This window comes from Pinus tabuliformis, chromosome 7, assembly GCF_031772625.1.
Source record: "Pinus tabuliformis cultivar Carrire ecotype Pingquan chromosome 7, CPIR1, whole genome shotgun sequence".
NCBI lineage: Eukaryota > Viridiplantae > Streptophyta > Pinopsida > Pinales > Pinaceae > Pinus > Pinus tabuliformis.
In genome coordinates, this window is record NC_142293.1 from 1301291648 (window position 1) to 1301311396 (window position 19749).

The window sequence follows — 19749 nt, forward strand, 5'->3', positions numbered from 1 at the left end:
CAGGTGGATATTGGTGGCCACCTACCAATTCCATGTGGACCCCCACCATTGCTTCTTTCAGTTTTTTAGTTTCCTTAATTATAGCATAGTTTACTATTTTTAGCAGTTTTTTGGGTCCTAAACTTCCGGGGTTGTTTTGAGGCCCTAAACAACATTTTTTTGCAATATACTGTCAACGTCTTTTAATAAATCATTTTTTTTGCCGTAGTCCTCAGAGGGATCATTACAACGGGGTATCATGCACATCAAATGGAGATAATATGACCAAGTTATGACCCCAGGAAGTTGGTTGCCCAACTAACCCCAATGGGACCCATAAAATCTTGGTGTTACGTCTCCTCGGATTAGGGTTTTAGTTGTTTGGGATTTTCTCTTATTGTTTAATAATAAAAAGGCCCTTGAGCCTTATTGTAATGCAGTTTAGAGCCATGTAGCCACCACATCTATTCTCAGAGATAAGCTACCATCGTCGAGCTAGTATCATTCCCATATTGTTTATAAGCATATTTCATTATTGGATATTAATTAAAGGAAGTTTTATTTCTTCTGCATCTCTGTCTCTATGGTTGTATTTGTAATTTCTTGCATTCATGGTTAAATTCGGATCAAGGTGGAGCATGGGTCTTGCGTTAAAAAATCTGGGATGAATGAAACATTTGGGCAACGAGATTACAATTGTGAAAATGGTAGGCTAAAAGTAACCATCACATAGGATCTTCTGTGTGCTAGCATAACCAAATAAATTACCACGAAATTCCCTCAAGTTGAATTCATTAGGGACTTTCTCCGCCTCCTCATGTGTTAGGAACCTTCAAAAGACTGTATTGATACCATGATGATAGAGGGTGTTGCTAATGATTATATAATGTTTGCCTTGATATTAAATACGTCGATGCTCAAAGTGAGATCTATTAGACTGGAAAGTATAGGTCTAGAGGTACACAAGGATATCTTCATACCAAGGGTTAGATGATGAAATAGAAAACAGCGACTCCTCTGGGATTGAATTTCAGACGTGGATTCAGAACAACTAGTGGGAAGGTCACAGATTAGCTTAGCGAAAACTAATGATTTCTTTGAATTGGATTTGATTATTTCCAAGTCAAACTCTTCTAGGATGACGATACATTTGGATTACTTTCCCCATAGAAATTAGATGAAAAATGTATTTCATAGGGTTGCAACCCAAAATGACCATTGTTTTTCTGAGCAATATATAATGGTAGAATCTTTCAACAACTTGAACATCCCTGAAAGCTAACTTCTCAACATGAGTGTAATTAATTTTGATATCATTGATATTATGAATCAAGTAGTAAATGGGATGTTTAGTCCTTATATCATCCCCTTGGACCAATATCATGACGATGGTTGTAACTACAGTGGCAAAATATAGGAAATAATTGTGCTGGTAATCCAGGAGATATAAGAGAGATGCTCGAATCAGTACATATTTCAAGGCATCAAATGTCGTTTGATCATCATCGTCTGAATGGAAGGGAACCCCTTTCTTTAATAGGCAAGTGATTCATTTGTTCAACTTAGCATGGTTAGGGAAAAACCTCCTTAGAATGTTAGCCTTCCCTTCGAGTCCTTGGAGCTGAAGGAGGGAATATGACGTAGGTAGATATATGATTGCTTAAAATTTCAAAGGATTGATATTTATCTTTGGTTTCGAAAGCACAAATCTGAGAACTCAATGAGAGATAACGTAAAACACACATTTGTAAAAATTTAATCGAATATTGTAATGTATACATCATAATAAAATGGCTCTAAGATGCATCAGGTGATCAACCTAATGTTTTTAGTGACCACAAAGATCGTCTAGATAAGGTTGCATGATATATTTGATATCATGGAAGGCGCATTCCATCACCCTCTAAAACGTAGCCCCAACATTCTTCAACCCAAAAGAGATTTTTCGGTATGAAAATGTGCCCCAAGGACAAAAAAATGTAGTTTTATGTTGATCCACTGGGAGCATTTTATCTGATTATAGCTGGAAAATCCAACCATGAATGAATAGATTTCACAACCACCGCAGTCATCAAAAATATGGTTAATGAATGGGTTCAGATAGTTATCCTTCGGACAAGCATGATTTATGTCTCAATAATCGACACATTCGCAAATTGTTCCCTATTTATTCATGACAGGAACAATATTTGACACCCAATCAGTCAAAGCAACTAGATAAATGAAACCAACACAGAGAAGTTTTTCAATCTCAGATTTAATAGCAACAACCTTCTTAGGATAGACTAGACAGAGGCACTTTCAGAATGGTTTAGCATTGGGATACATTTTTTTTTTGTGAACCTCAATTTTTGGATCGATCCCTGAAATTTCCTCGTAAGACCAGGAAAATACATCTCGAAACTCCTTAAATAGAGATTTGTAAGTCTTAATCTCATCTGGGAAGAAAGATACATTGATAGTAAATTCTCAACTATGCCAATTTTAATTGAGATGCCAAAAGGGATGGTTTATTCAATATTTGATAGGTTCTTCTTTGAATTAACTTCTTGAATGGAAACATAATTTGTAGTGAGCTCAACGATATTAGGTTGATAAAAATCATAAGGATTATCCTTGATGGGATCTAACAAGGAGGAACAATGGTGATGATCATCCCAAGACACATCATCTGGAATCATGATCTCCATGATGCTCTCATTAGTAGGGAATTCATGAGAGAAAGGATTAGAAGATTTGCCATAATCCAATGAGCAATTGACCTAATTGATTGAAGAGACTAAATCAGAATGAGCTATACAAGCCAAATGAATGGCTTCATAATCAAGCTTGATGCGGCTAAGAAGCATATGGTCGCCAAAAGTATTTATCTTCGTTTCATATGGTACTATTCAAGGATTAGTTGGATTATTAGAAGAGGATATCATATTGATATATGCAACCAAAGAGGAGCTATCGAGAAGTAAAGGAGGTGAAAGCGAAAAGGTTCCCATGAGAGAGGAATCCTTGAGAAATACAAACCTTCCATGTTGGTATGGGCATAGAGTTTACCCTACTAGAGGGACACTTCCAGTAATAGGAGAATTGGAGACAAAAAAATCATTTGAATGATGGCTACTATTTCACCTTTATGAGGAAAGATGATCATCCAGAAATAAGTTGAAATGATAGTAGCCATGGTGTAAACCTAGGTGCAACCCACTAGAACATTATAATCAGGTGGTCCATCAATAACTTAAGATTCTATGGATACAGATTTATGTTCCAATTATGCTTTAAGGAATTCAAATTCCCATAAGGTCTATATATTCTTCTGTCAAAAGCTTTCAAGGTGGCGGGCGATTGCCACAATTGAGGAGAACCAATTTCATTCTAGCAAGACAAAGACATGATCTATGTATAGGCTCCATCATCCACAATATAATGATCAATGTTCTTACTGCATATGACAACGTACATCATAAATGCTAATCGAGCTAGAAGTATAGGTGTATAGTTCTCATGATTGAAAACAACTAGGTTGGAATCCAAAGGTTTGATGGACCTAATCGTGGAAAGAAAAGCCTTTTTCTGTGTGGGACAATTCTGCAACACCTCAAGAGTAGACATGAATGATGGGGACTAAGCCAATTCCTCAACTACGTTATAATTCTAAGTAACTCTCGCGCGAGGGTTGAAAGTATATTTATGAATAACACTGTTCAAAAGCTTAATAGTCAATTATGTAGGTATCATAAGAGGAGCAGGGTCTGATAGAGTTGTAGCCAAATTAGTAGGTTGATCAGTAGCCTAACCATTTTAGGGATTCAAATCACCATAGTCTTTATTATGGGTAGCCACCATAACATCCGTTTTTGATTTAGCGGAAGAAAGCATCAAAACTGAGTTAGAGGACGTAGGGTCTCGAGCAACCAAATGAGTTTCATGATTTGGAAACGGATCTGTCAACATGCCAAGTGAAGTAGAAGACTTTAGAAATTGGTTCACTTCTGCCTGGTGAGGACAATCACGATTGAAGTGTTCCTCATTAGAAGATTGATTTTTTTATTTATCCTGTGGAGGATAATATTTATTATTTTTACCTTTTCCTTTCTTCTTACTTCCTGGTTTCTGTTGAGATTTACCTTTATCACAATGAACGACATTGATCTCAGAAGAAGAAGTTGTAGGAGTATTGAACGGAGGGATTTGGGTAGTTGCGGTAAGAGCAGTACCAGACGGTTTGCTCACTGATTGCAAACTGGTAGAACCAATCATGGCATCAACAACATGAGATTATTTTCTAGGAGCTTGAGGAATAATATTCGAAGGTTGCAAAGAGTTTGGTATCTTATCATAAAGCATGCCAGATTGGGTATAAACAAGATCCAAGTACTGGTACAAGAAATTACTTTCTCTTCGTTTAAAACTCCACCCCTACCTATGTCTCCTATTATAGGAGCCAGCAAAGACTTAATAAACAATTACACTAACAATTTATCTGGAACATGTGTCTTAACCAACCGATAGTGACATCTCCACTCATGAATATGATCAGAGATGTTAGTGGAATCAGATTGTTTGAAGTTGGTCATAATTTTTGCTCCACTTTTGTATCTGATGGAAAATAGGAAATGTGTGAGGAAGGTGGTAGCCAAGACACTAAAATTGTTAAACGAAGCTCTTGGTAATTCATTATACCATTTAGTTGTTGTACTGGTAAGAGTACGTTGGAAAATACATAAATTTATTGAATCATCGTTAAGGGAGTTTGATGAACACCATAGATGATAAGTTGTGACATGCATCGATGGGTATTCTCTAGGATTCCCATTGAATTTTGGGATATAAGAAGAGAATTTCGTAGGAGTAATTGGCCACCAAGGTGAATGAACAATAGGATCATTGGTGAGATGAGTCAAATCAGGAAATTCGATAGTGGCCACAAATGGTAATTACCTGTTAAAATCTGGTGGACGATAACCTGAATAAGATGGAATAACCTTATCAATAGGTATCTACGCTCCATGGGTGGAAAGGTTATGATAAAGAGGAACCTAGGCACAATAATAAGGAGGATTATAATAACCAACATACACATAACCTTGTTCTCCAAATCCAAGATGATGTTGCAAATGCTGGAGAGGATGTGTTTGGACATGCTAGCCTTGATAGGGAACTTGAAGAATACCCTGATAAGGTTGATACTATTTCCTTGTGGGATTTTACATCATCCTAACATAAGGTGGATTTAGTGGTGGTTGTGCCATATTATAAGTAATTTTTCCTACCAGAATTTGAGGAACAACTTGTCCAATTGATTGAGACTGTAAGATACCTTGTAAAGGCTGGGTAAGTGGAACCTGGAGGTTAACAGATACCACGGAAATAAATTGAGTCACAGTTACAACTTGTAAAAATTTTCTTACATGAATTCTAACTTGTAGAGGTATCGATTGATAAGTAATAATTTGATATATGGACAACACAGGTTGATAATTCAAAATGGATCCACAATCAAACCAGGTTGTAAGGTAAAAGTGGGTTTCTAAAAGTTAGCAACCATTCTAGGATAAGGAGGATTTAGATAAGGTTGAGCAACAATTTGAGGTATACCAACAATAGGTTTCCCCCTTCTAAAGGAGGAGGGAATGATAGAGGAAACTGCCCCTCTTGTGGAGTGTACCCAACATTAGGAGAGTTAGGCTTTTGAAGGTAACCAATCCCACTAACATAAGGGCCAACCTGTTGTTCAACTGTAGGTGTAGGTGGAGGAGAAGGAGTAGGTTGTATACTACTTATTAACGAAGTGTCAGACAAAATTTGAGAAATAGATAAAAAGGGAGAGGTCCATGGACTGGATGTTGCAGCAGAGAAGGTACTAGATAATGAATGATAACTAGGTGGAATGGACAGGCCACCATACAAATGTTCCTATGGTGATGTCGCAAACATGAATGAAGAAGAAATGCTAGTTGTCTCATCCATAGGGGTGGATATAGGATGGGAAACCATAGTGGATTCAATCATGGTTAACAATCCCAAAGAAGATTGTCGTGAGAAACTCAAGGGTGAGCAGGAAGAATCAAGTAAAGGAGTTTTTTATGGAGTTTCAAGAGGAGGAAGAGGACAAGCTTTATAAAAATGAAGTCCACTCCAATGAACATGAGTATAACAACAAGGTTCTTCTTGTGGGATCTCTTCGATACTCACAAGGCCAGGTGGAAGGCATTCACCATTTGGTCTAAGATATATGGTTTATGGTTGTGTCTCAAATAGAGGAAGAGAAGAGGGATGCCTTGAAGTAACAGGTGAATATGGATGAGGTATCTTACATTCATTAACCTTAGGTTATAAAGTATTTGATTCAGTAAAGACATGATCAATGACCTGAGGAAAAGAAGTCTTAGGTGCTTTTGTTTCAACTATGTCAAATTCACCAGCAAATGATGAAGTAATCTCAAGCTTGATACTCAAAGGGAAGAATAATTCTGGTAGATAAGACTTCTAAGGAGTACCATAAGTAGTTCCTGAAGTTCTTAATTTGGTAGTTTGCATATTCTTATACTTCTAAAAACGTCCAGGAGTGGCCTCTAGTGGAAGAGGAGGCTTATTTTTCATTCTACGAGAACAACGAAGAGGAGGGGTGTGTTCTTCCATGTTGTATTAATAAATTTTAATTAACACAAAAAATAAATCAGAAAGAGGGTAATATTATGCATACAGGTTTGCTAAGCAACCATGTACTGCAATATACACCTTGGAAAACCAAGGACTTAACATACGTGCAGGAAATATCTTTGAATGCTGTGTTCAATGTATCACGATATACAAGGTGACCGACTCGGTTGCCTATGGTGAGGATAGGAACCTATGGTGGACTTCCAAAACATACTCGACAGTACGTGGAAGTGCAATCCATAATAGTGCTTTCTAATGCGTAACCGTTCAATGAGAGAATTCCCATATAATTTTCATGCGTGGAGCACCGTCCAATATACCCAAAGGTATATAAAGTATGATATGATACACTTACGTACGTGGATAGGATATCACCCTTGGAATACAACACTGGGAAACAAGGATAGATCCTACATTTAACGAGACTGAAACATGTCTCTAGCCTATACCTCTAAATGTTTACATCAATGTTACAAATTCTCCTTAGGTTGATTCAAAATATTTTAAATTTTATCTTTGATTAAGTTTCAATTTCATGGATCACTGCGAATTTCACCTGAATATCCTAAATGCGAGCTAGCATGAAGAAATGGAAACTTTCACTTTCAATGAGAATCTATTTAGAGGGAAGAGATAAATAATATGCAACAAACAATAACTAAGTGCAATTCCATAAATTGCAACCATTCCAATTCAAATTTACTCACAAAACCCTAGACTCCAATGTAGAGAGATTTTTCTTTTCAATTTCCTCTTAATTTTCAAAATGAGAGAAAAATAAGATGCCTATCTAATCACTGATAAAAACAAACTTTTCATAACGATGAATGGAACACCAATTATTTCAAGCACTCAATGACTAAGAGAATCCGTTTGGTAGTGAACTAATGACAAGAAAAAATGAAAATCTAAATAAATTCTCATCAACAGCAATCGAAACCATAAGAAAAACATATGGAGGTTTCTGAGAAACACTAAGACACTAAGGGATACATGGAAGAGTAGCAAGAAGAAGGCTAGATAGAGAGAAAACAAAAACAAGGCATTTTTTTGCATGAAATAGGGAACAACGTAGGTGCTTAAGGGACACCAATTCTCTACAATGCAGTCACAAAGAGGGATAGGGTGCACTGCAATACAAGTGAAAGGAAGTCTTAGGTGCACTGCAATGCACTATCTTAAGACTGGAGGGTCCACTGATCAAGGAATCTCATGTTCCGACACAAAAATGCACTGGGATCTCAATGATAGGTCTTCATATGTATGATTAGGATTGAGTGAAATTATAAATATCAAAACAAGAGGAAAAATAGACACTAAGGGAAAGCCAAAACCACCAATGGATTGAATTGAGCCCTAGTGGAGTCAATAATTTGTTATATAGAATCTATGACTGTGGAGATAAGTCTCTTCCCTTTGCCTAGTGGAATGACCTAGAACAATAGAAAGAAAAGGTCACAATGTATTCCTTAAAGTAATTGAATGATGGGATGAAGCCTACATGTAATATGTCACAAGATTCACTCATTCCTCGGCTTGTACGCTATAATCCTAGATTTGATTTCTATAACTAGAACTTCCATAATCAAACAAGACAAGCCAAAGATCTATGACATATATGTTTCATAATCCAATCACTTCGTTCAATAGATCAACATGGTGTTAAAATGCATGAAATCATAACATCATATATAGGGAAACAATCTACTCTTCGTATTAATAGAAATGGAGAGAGTTACAACCAAAAGTAGGAGTTGATATTATATAAGAGCTCCCTAAGTTTAGTTGTCCTTTCCTTTCCATAAAGCATGCCTTTATGTCACCCTAATGCATGGAATAATGACTCTCAAAGCAATAGCATGAGGGTAGAATCAATCTCCAAAAGCCAATCACTTGATCATGGATGACTCTAAATATATAGATGTGAGAGGTAGTTCGTGAATTCTTATCCATTTACCAATCTAGGATTGAGATAAAAAAGTGATGGGAGGATGAGCTCAAGGGATAGGATGGTGATTTATACAAGGTGGAATCAAATGTGATTTGAATTTTTATCCAAGATAAATGGTTGAAACATCCTTAGGAAGCTTCTGGAAGAGGAAGCTTTGAGATTCTTTTTATTTTTCCCAAATTTTTAGAATCTGTGCAACCCCAAGACTAAGCAACCTACTGGTGATCAGCACCACTGTAGAGAGAGTCAAACTAGTAGTCAATGTTGGTCCCTAAACGGCCAGGGTGAGTTGGGACTTAAAAGACAAGGAACTAAGCAGTTATGAGCAGAAGCTAAGGTATTTAGCAAAGTCATGCATAGGGATTTGAGTAGGGATTAAAAAATATTGTGAAGGATATGAATTAATCCAATTTAAAGGCCTATTGACCAGATGTGACAAAATGGCCTATAACACCTAGTATACTGGAAGACATTGACAGTAGCGAAGAAGTTCTACTATTGGCTGAATCTGAAGAAAGAGGTAGAATATTTTGTCGTTAGATGTTTGGATTGTCAATAGGTAAGGGTAGAGTGTAAACATCTAAGTGGGTTACTACAACCGATTTTGATTCTAGAGTGGAAATGGGAGGTCATTTCTCTGGATTTCAACGTAGCTTTTCCGAGGACATCTAGAAAAGAGGATTCTATCATGGTTGTATTGGAAATATTTACTAAGGTAGCTCACTTCACTCTAGTAAAGTATACTCATTTAGCCAGTGAGGTAGCATAGGTCATCATCAGGGTGATAAAGATGTTTCACGGTATTCCGACAAAGTTTATATCAGCGAAATATGCTAAGTTCACTTATAGTTTATGGAAATAGTTTTTTGCAGGTTTGGGTACAAAGTTGGCCTTCAAAAACACTCATCATCAACTAGAAAATGGACAGATGGGGAGGGTCAACATTATTATAGATGACATGTTTAGAATGTATGTTATGCATCAGCAGCGGAAGTGGGAAGAGTATCTTCCACTGGTTAAGTTTTCTTACAACAATGGGTATTAGGAGTCACTGAGGATGAGTTTGTTTGAGACACTTTATGGGCGGAGTTGTAATACTCCCATAAGTTAAAGTGATGTAGTGAACAAGGTGTTGATACGATCAGACATGTTGGCAAAGATGGAACATGAAATGCAAGTTATAAAGAAGAATTTAAAGGTGGCATAGGACAAGTAGAAGAGCTATGCAGATCATCATAAGGTATTTAAGGATTTTCAGGTTGGGGAAAAGATGTACTTGCGTATCAAGTCCAAAATAATCCCCTTGAGGATTGGGTCATGTGCAAATTTTTTACCTAAATATTATAGGCATTTTGAGATCCCTGAGAGGATTGGACAAGTGGCCTACTAACTTGGACTAACTCTAATAGTGAAAGTTAGTGATTTTTTCCATGTTTCATTGCTTAAAATATATGTGAAAGATGTTGATCATGTGATTTATTTTTCTATATTGCATGTGGATCCATAAGGATAATTTCAGCTGGAACCTCTGTGGATTTTTCAATGAAAACAACTCATACTCCAAAATGAAGCTACATGGGAGATGGCTGATCAAATGCAGGCTATGTATCCTTCTCTATTCATTGGTTGAGTGGATGTCTTTTGGTAGATGTTTTTGTGTTGTGTTCTGGTTATGTGTATATATGCATATGTATGATGTAAATATTGCATCGAGTTTTGTTATAAAGCTCTAATAAGTGGTATGGCTGTAATGTTGTCATGTTGGTTATGTTGGTTTTCTTTTCAGGAGATGGTTCACTGTAAATATTGCATCAATCTAAGTTATAAAGCTCCATGGGTGGTATGTTTTGGTTTTTCAGTGGTCTTGCAGGTTATAGGTGTCACTAAACACTGAGGATGGTGTTCCCCCAAAGGGGAGGGTTGTATAACAACCCTAGTTAAAAATCCATGTAATAAAGTTAATAAAGGAAAAATAAGACCAAGGTCATGGGACAGAGATTTGAAGTTGAATGTTGGTAAAAACATTCTATAGGGGTGTTCATTTGGTTTATTATGGCTAAGGAAATTGGCAAAGGAAATGGAAATGGATTTGAAAAGGAAAAGAGGAATTTATTGACATTTTATTTATGAAAATAAAGGAAATTGGGAGAAAAGGAAGGTGAAAGGTAACATGTTGTATATGAATATGAAATTTAAGAAAATAATGAAAATTGAAGAAAGGAGAGTCCTCATTAATGAAAAGGCTTATGAGGACTAGTTCACAACATTTTTCAGCACAACCTTTTCTTAGTTAGTTTTGGGATCTCTCTCTCTCATACTCTTGCACACTTAGAGAATTCTTGGACCACTCTAAAATTGGACAAGGGAAGGCAAATGAAGGACAAGAGGGCAAAATAAAGAAAGGATCAAGAAAGGAAGAGTTGGATCAAGTGGCTACAATGGGATTACTTTGCAAGTATTGAGTTCCATGTATGATTTCCTTGCTAGTTTTGGCATGCATGGTATATGCATGTGTGTATTTGGTTATTTTGTTTTCATTGACATGGGTTTATCTAGGTGTGACAATAGTTTTCAACTTTGCCTTTCCATTTCCTAATATCCATAGTGTGATGGGGTTCTTTCATTTGGTTGAGCTAGATTTCTGGATGGTTTTGGAACTGGGTGAGGTAATGTCAGGAAAATTCCCAATAGCCTAGGAATCCCTTGATCGATAATGTTGGGATACACAGTAAAGCATGAGGGTCGAGAAAAAACAATTCCTCAAGGTATTGGTGAATAAATATGGATAAATTCATGCTTATTTAGGTCCTAGTGATCCCTTGACCGGTAATGGCGAGATTGCGGTAAATCTTGGTAGTGTATGTTTATTGTTTGCACTAGGAATCCTTTGACCTGTAATGGGGGGATTGTGGTAAATCTTGGCTGTATAGGTGAGGATTTCATGCCTAGGAATCCCTTTTCTAGTAATGGAGGGATAAATGGTAAAGCCTGAGGAAACCCTGGTTTTTCTGTTGTGAGTCCCATATTCATGCTTACAATATGGCACGTGTGTGATTAGCTGAAATAAATATTTGGTTCAACCCAATCTATTGTCAAGTGGTATGTGGAAGTCCTTTACTTGGTCAAACTTTTCATATGTTAATAAGAACTATTTTGCTCTTGTATTTAAAGAGTATTTATACTTGTTATTATGTGTCTTTGATTGTTGTTATATAACTGTTATTATTCTGGTTATATGTTGGTTATAAGCACAACTTTATGGCAGACTTTCGTTACGAATCTCATCATGTTTGGATTAGTAAATGAATGTATGACCTAATAGATGATAATGCGACCATTGTGAGAGGGTATCAGACATTCTTGATGATTCTTATATAATAATGAGATCCCTATGTTCAGATATGTAATTATGACATGTAATTATGACCTGTAGATTACATGTTCATGATGTGTATGACCAAATGAATGTCATGGTTAGGGTTGATTAGGGAAATTTCTAATCTAAGTTTTGTATGGAAGTCATTTTCCTCATTTCATTTCACATTTCTTATAGTTTCAATGAGTTTTGGGAAGTGGTCTAGAGACGGTAAAAACATGGCACAAATCATGTAGTCACAGGCATAGAATTAGATGAAAAAGACTGAAGTATATCCCTTCTAGGCTTAAGCATGTTATTTTAGGGATACAATAAAATTTCTACAATGTTGTGCCAACATTTGGGAGTCTAATACATTGAAAAAGAGGATTAAATCAAGGTTTGTGCACCTGGGAGGGTGGTTTAGCCCTTGGGGCTCGTGTAGCACCTGAGGGAAGTCCGTAAGGTTTTGGTTTTGTCGATTCCACTTCCTTAAGGAGATATAGTACGTTTATTCATGTCATAGAAAACCTTCATCACATATTTATCCTAGTGGACCAATGAACTTGGGTAAGTGTGGGAGGAGGGTCTTACACAGGTTGTAATGAATATCTAGAAGAATTCACTTGATATCCTCCTGAGCTGCAAACAATGTGTAGTTGTCAACCCACTTTTCACAGATAACCATACTTTGATTGTTGTTATATAACTGCTATTATTCTGGTTATATGTTGGTTATAAGAACAATTCTTTCGAAATTTCCTTAGATCAGGAACTCACTTGAGGTTGTTTTCGTCAATCTAAAAATCATAAAAATATATGTGATCCTCAAATTCATTTGCCTCTAGATGGAGAATTTCACTCCTCATTTCAGGAGGAATTTAGTCAAATTGGTAACCCAATAACTCCAATCCAAACAAACACAAACGATGACAGGAAGATTAAACAGGTGCACCACCATGTGACTGGGCAATATTTTCCAAGGGGCCATGATTAAATAGGAAATAGGGTAATGGAAGAGGTAGATTGAGGTCGAAGGCAAGCAGTTAGGGATATGTCATATTAAGTGTGAAGAAAAATCCTAAACAAAGAGATCATCATCGACTATGTGAAGTAAAAAGTATAGCATACTCAGTCGAGGGGAGAGATATAAGGAGATGGCACCAAATTCGAACAAAAATACAAACCCTAACTCCCAGTAAACCAAAATTTGTGAGAGATGGAGACAAAGGGATCCTAGATACCTTGAGGCTACTTCGAAAATAAACAAACAATGAAAATATCAAAACCAAATGCCAAAGTTACCTAGTTGCCAAATTCTAGAAACCAAAACTGGAAAATTGAAATACATTCTAGCAGAATCAATGAGTTGAGGTGACGAGGTGGGTAACACAACCACCAGTTCGAAAGAAGGACCATAACTCATCTTATGTAGAAAGAGCATGAAAAACATTGGCCCCTACGTAATCTCACATAACTACAGAGAAGACCCTATATTATGGAGAAAGAGCACGAAAAAATTGACCCTTGTGTAATCTTAGAAAAGTATTGAGAAGATACCAGACAAGTAAGTACTTAGATGGTGATCGAGAGCGACAATAAGAAAGAGAATGCCAAGGAAATGAACCTCCCACTATGTCTGAAGAGACCAGCTCATGCATCTAGGAACAACACGACAGTTTGAAGCCCTCCTCAAGAATACAGAAAGCGTAGCAATGCTTCCACCCTGATAAGTTTACTATGCATTTGTAATCAGGCATGGACATGATAGGACGAATCCATTGAGTGATAACACCAGAGTATTTGAGATCCATTGAGGGATAGGTGTATGGCCATGCACACTATTTAACAAGCACAAGGTACCCGAAAATCATAGGCTCATGAATGAGATTTTTAAACTGTGTGTTAGGAACCCCTCCACGTACAACCAATCTACCATAAGAAAGCCTAGCCATTGCAACTTCTAAGGGATGAAACCTCATGGAAGAAGCAATATCATACTCAACAACATATGCAACCACCTATGTGCATTTAAACCGATGAGACCAAGGTAGGTGATCCCAAGTCTATGAACAATAAATTTTCCATGCAAGGGCTAAGTTGTGACACGTGGAGAGCATGGCTCTCATTCCCAGTGTCGCTAACACTTTCACGATTAACATCCACATCATACATCCCCATTATATTCCCATTTGGGTTCATGGCTCAACTTTGGCAGTGGTAGCTCCTTGCAACTTTACCTCTCTGACACTCACAGTTGCATGACAACCAATATTTACAACCAAAGAGACGTAAGTTAAAGAAATATTTAATGCCCTATCCCAACCCTATTTACTCCTCCAATGATAACTTTTGAATTTGAAAAAGCTTCCAATATTTCATGCTCATTTTTTGAATTTAAATAAACTTTCAACCTTCATAAATAATTTTTGAATTTTTAGGCCAACATTTATTACAAGCTCTGTAATATCTTTATGGATGAATGCGAAGGAATTTGGGGATGGTGTTACTCATCACTGGTTGATAACATGGAAGGATTTTCTGATGGGTGTGTTTTAGGTATTGTTTGTTCTCTATGTTTATTAGCCATGTGTTATGTGTATTCTGTTCTCTCCATTGCACAACGATGTAAACAATGACATAGCTAGCTCACTCTGATGGATGATATTTGGCGTGTTTTATTTTGGTGATGGAAGGATTCAATGACAAGGTCATGATAATTTACTGCTAGGTCTAAGCTCATACTAAATAAGGATAAAATGTGATTAATAATTCATGGGTAGGAGGTTTATTGATTGGTATGGTATATAATTGTCAAAAAAATTTACTGAAAGAGTAAAGAGGGTTGGGATAGGGCATTAAATATTTCCTTATATCTCTTCATTTGTAAATATTGGTTGTCGTGCAACTGCGAGTGTGAGAGCAGTAAATTTGCAAGGAGGTTCACTACTAGAGTCAATCTATGAACCCAGCCAGGAATACAATGGAGATGTATGGATGTGGATGTTAATCATGCCATGCACTAACCAATGGTTGGCTTAGTGCATGGTTGTTAAGAATTGTCATGTTTTCTATGCAAGGCTTTGGGATTCTAACCGTCGGTGTCGTGGCCATTATCGTCTGGCAATTCTTAACAACCATGCACTAACACAATCATTGGCTTAGTGCATGGCACGATTAACATCCACATCCATACATCTCCATTATATTCCCTGTTGGGTTCACGACTTGACTCCAACAGTGGAAACTCCTTACAAATTTACCGCTTTGACACCTGCAGTTGCATGAAAATTGATATTTACATCCGAAGAGACATAAGTTAAAGAAATCTTTAATGCCCTACTCCAACCCTCTTTACTCCTTCATAGATAATGTTTGAATTTGAAAAAGCTTGCAATTTTTAGCGCTCACTTTTTGAATTTGAATAAACTTTCAACCTTCGGCACTCATTTTTGAATTTGCAAGCTAGAAGTGATTATGAGCTCTGTAATATATTTATGGATGAATGCGAAGGAATTTGGGGATGGTGTTACTCAGCACTGGCTTATAACATGGAAGGATTTTCTGATGGGCATGTTTTAGGTGCTCTATGTTCTCTCCGTTGCTCACTCGTGTGTTGTGTGTATTATGTTCTCTCCTTTGCTCAACGGTGTAAACAATGACATGACTAGTTCACTTTGGTGGACGACCTTTGGCCTGATTAATTATGGTGATGGAAGGATTTTGTGACAAAGTCATGATAATTTACTTCTAGGTTTAAGCTCATACTTAACTAGGGACAAAATGTGATTAACAATTCATGGGTAATAGTTTTAATTATCAGTATGGTATATAATTTTCATTTTTTGAGTGCGATACTTATTCAATTTCTAAATAAGATATCATTTTCATTTTTTTCCACGAGTTGTTTCCATTTTATAAATTATTTGGTAAGATATTAACTTTCTCAGATTTGTCAATCTGACCATAAAAACAAATTGTTATCAACATATTATTTAGATAAGTTCATGGTCATTAAATATATGATTTTTTTTTTATATTTTTTAATAATTTCTTTTTCATATTATATTTTTCCTAATTTATTTATTCGAGATAAAAGCTGTTAATTTTCTGGTCATGACCGATCAATCAAGCTCATAACCGATTTAATGTATCAGCAATTATATATTTTAATATATTTCATTTGATTCATGAAGAGTAACTTGTATCAGAACCATGGACGGCGATGGTCTAAGTTTTATTTTCTCATATAAAGGGATATGCTAAATGAAAATCAATTTAAGCAATCAAATTCGGAATTAATACCTTGTCTTTATTGGTTGTGCTATTTCTTGATACAAACTGTGCAAGAAAAAGACACATCAAACATTTTAAGTATGCACTTCGGTCAAAGACAACGGAAATTAAAAGGAAAATGGCCAAAAAAATATACTACAGTTATAATTTATTTTTTATATATGTGTGGGATTGATAGAAGAATGAAAAAAGAAAATGAAATAATTTGAATAATATGGTTTGGAAATTTGACAATTAATATATGTATCGAAAAATAATAAATATAAAAACAAAATAAATTCCTAAAACATATGAGAAGAAATGAATTAAAAGATAATTTGAACGTCTCACCTCAGAGAAATAGAGTGAAAAGTCAAAGAAAGATAATTAATGAAATAAAATATACTTAAATTTAAAATTAAGAAATTAAAGAATAATAGGGATAAAGAATTACAAGTAGTAAAAGTGAAAATAATAAGTAATAAAAAAGAGTCAAGGGATCTCTACTTGAATGGTTCATGAGGCACAATACTAAGGTTTTGCAAATAGCAAGCTAAGTATTGTGAAAAACTACAGTTAAGTTGAAGAGAAATAAAGTAAAGAAGTGATGATTGATGCTATGTGTTCTAAGTTTCAAAAGTGAGCATCAATGCAATGTGCTAAGTGAACTATTCAAAAATCATGAGAAATTAGTTAGTTACGACTAATGGAAATACGTTTGAATGACTTACTTAAGTTGAATCCCAAAAATGATATCTAATATAATGCAGCGTAAATCTGATACTTAGATATAAAATAGTTTAGATTTAAGAAATTAAAGGCTAATAAGCTGATAAAGAATTAAAAATAGTAAAAGTGAAACTAATAAGTAATAAGAAAATAAAAAGGAGATATAAAATAGTAAAAAAAAAAAGAAGGGGAAGGGGATCTAAAAAGAGATGATAACTTAAGAAGGAAAATAAAATTAAAGAAAGAATAAGAGAATAAAGAGAAACGAAAAAAGGAAAAAAAGAAAAGGAAAAAGAAAGATTAAAAAAAGGATTATTATTAACTAAGTTAATTAATAATAGTTTTTCCAAATTGATTTAGTTTGTAAGTATTTTTAAAACAACTAAAATTATTAAAGATCTTTTCAATTTCAATCACTTTTAATATAATATCAAAGGGAACATAAAATTAAAAAGCTAGAATTTTAATTTTTAAGTAGATATGACAATTCCATTTATTTTACATTTATCAATATTATATTATATTGTAGTGTATTTATTTGTATTTTAAGATTTTTTTTTAATTTTTAATTTTTAATTTTATATGTATGATATTGTTCAAAATAATTGCTGACATTAAGTGGAGTAGGTAAAAGTGTAATTTCAATTTAATTTTAAATCATAAATTAAGAATTAAGTTTAATATTATTGTCAAGCAAAAGATTTAAAATGTCATGATTTTGAAAAGGTTTAGATTAGTATAAAAAAATAAGAGTGAAATTTAATTTTAATGTGTAAAAGGTTTATGTAGTCGAAAATAATTGGTAAATGGAAGTCTTGTTGAGGAACTTTTTGTGTGACGGTGGACATTCAAACTTATGTGGTAGTGCCAAGTTTTTGATGAAACAAAGTAGTCCTAATATTTTCATGTAACAAATCATAAAACCATCCTACTTAGGCTTGTAAGAAAAAGTAAGATATTCCTTAAGGTTCAAGAATGTTTAACAAATAAAGATAATAATAATTCTTTCTAAATACTCTAAATAACTCAATTAGTAATAAAACAATTCAATATATAATAAAAAAAATTAGAATAATTAAATATATAAATAATTATTATTAAATTGATAGAAAGAAGTATGAGATAAGATTTTATACCAAAGTCATGAATGAGTAATACACGATTTTCTTACACCACTCCATATGCTTAACATTATCTAAGGTATATAAATAAATTTATATAAGTTTAAAGGGTTTTTTAAAATTTGTATAATTTTTAAGGGGCTTTAAAATCTATATTCTTTTGGATTTTTATAAAAAGTTCAACAAGGCATAGAAAAATAAAGATTTTATAGTAATTTATTCTAATTCCATATTTATCTTAAAATTTAATTTTTAGATTTATTAATATTGAAGGTTATCTTTTTATGTAAATGGTGATCTTATGATTAAGCTTTTTTTTTCTCTCTACAATTGATAGAATTGATAGAGAAGGGTGAGGAATCATTATTGAAGCAAAGGCTTTTTGTTGCCTAGTGCATGAGATAGAGACTAAAACTATTTTATTGAGGTTACATGGCATAGTAGTAAATAAGCACTAAAATATTAGTATTTATTAAAAAGTATGATATCTAAAAATCTTAGAAATGTATTACAAGAAAATTGAACAAAAAACCCATGCAAATAATTAAAATGGAGTTAAATACAAATGTATTGATATATTCTGGGCTCCACTTCTACTTAAACTCAAGTTTTATGAACCATGACCCCATGCATTCTTATTATAATAGAAATTAAAATTATTTCTTCATGTTGAAATTGACATGTGAATACAATTTTGTAGTAAATATCTATGTCAATTCCAAATCACTCTTCCTAAATTATACATTATACATTAATAGAGGTAAGAAATACAAAGACATATTACCTTAAACTATTTAATTTTGTAAATTCAAGTGCTTGAAAGAAGCAAAGGCGTTATTTTTATTGCAGATGAATCAATGATTTTTTTCCTAATATGTTTTAAGGTCTAAACCATTTTTCAAAGTGACCTTCATCCATAAATTTCCATAGATATTTCACTAGATAGTTCATCACAATAGATCCGATAAAATTATACTTAAAAATCTGAAATTATACTATGAGGGTTATTTTATTTAGACTTCTAAATTTATTTATTGTTTTCATACATCCAATATGTAAAATATATAAAATAGGGAACATGTAAAAATACGATCCCTTAGCACCATAATAGCACAAGATGTTATCACCAAAAAATGATCACCTAGCCATTTCTAACTAGGTGGATCGAAATACACCATGTAGGATTAATTTTACCATAGTAAAATCACTTCCAGTGTGAAAAATAAATTAGTAGACCACTTTTATTAAATTATTTTTGGATGAAAAAAAAACCATGTGAATGATTAGATAAATCCTTATTTTTTTATTTTTCTCTAAGAAAAATTATTAAATCATTATTTAAATAATTATTCCTTGTCACATTTGACGAAGTCCCCTAAGAATAATTAAATAAAACATTCAACAAGGCAAAGAAAAATAAAGGTTTTATAGTAATTTATTCTAATTCCATATTTATCTTAAAATTTAATTTTTAGATTTATTAATATTGAAGGTTATCTTTTTATGTAAATGGTGATCTTATGATTAAGTTTTGTTTTTCCCTCTTCATTTGATATAGAAGGGTGAGGAATCATTATTGAAGCAAAGGCTTCTTGTTGCCTAGTGCATGAGATAGAGACTAAGACTATTTTGTTGAGGTTACATGGCATAGTAGTAAATGAACACTAAAATACTAGTAT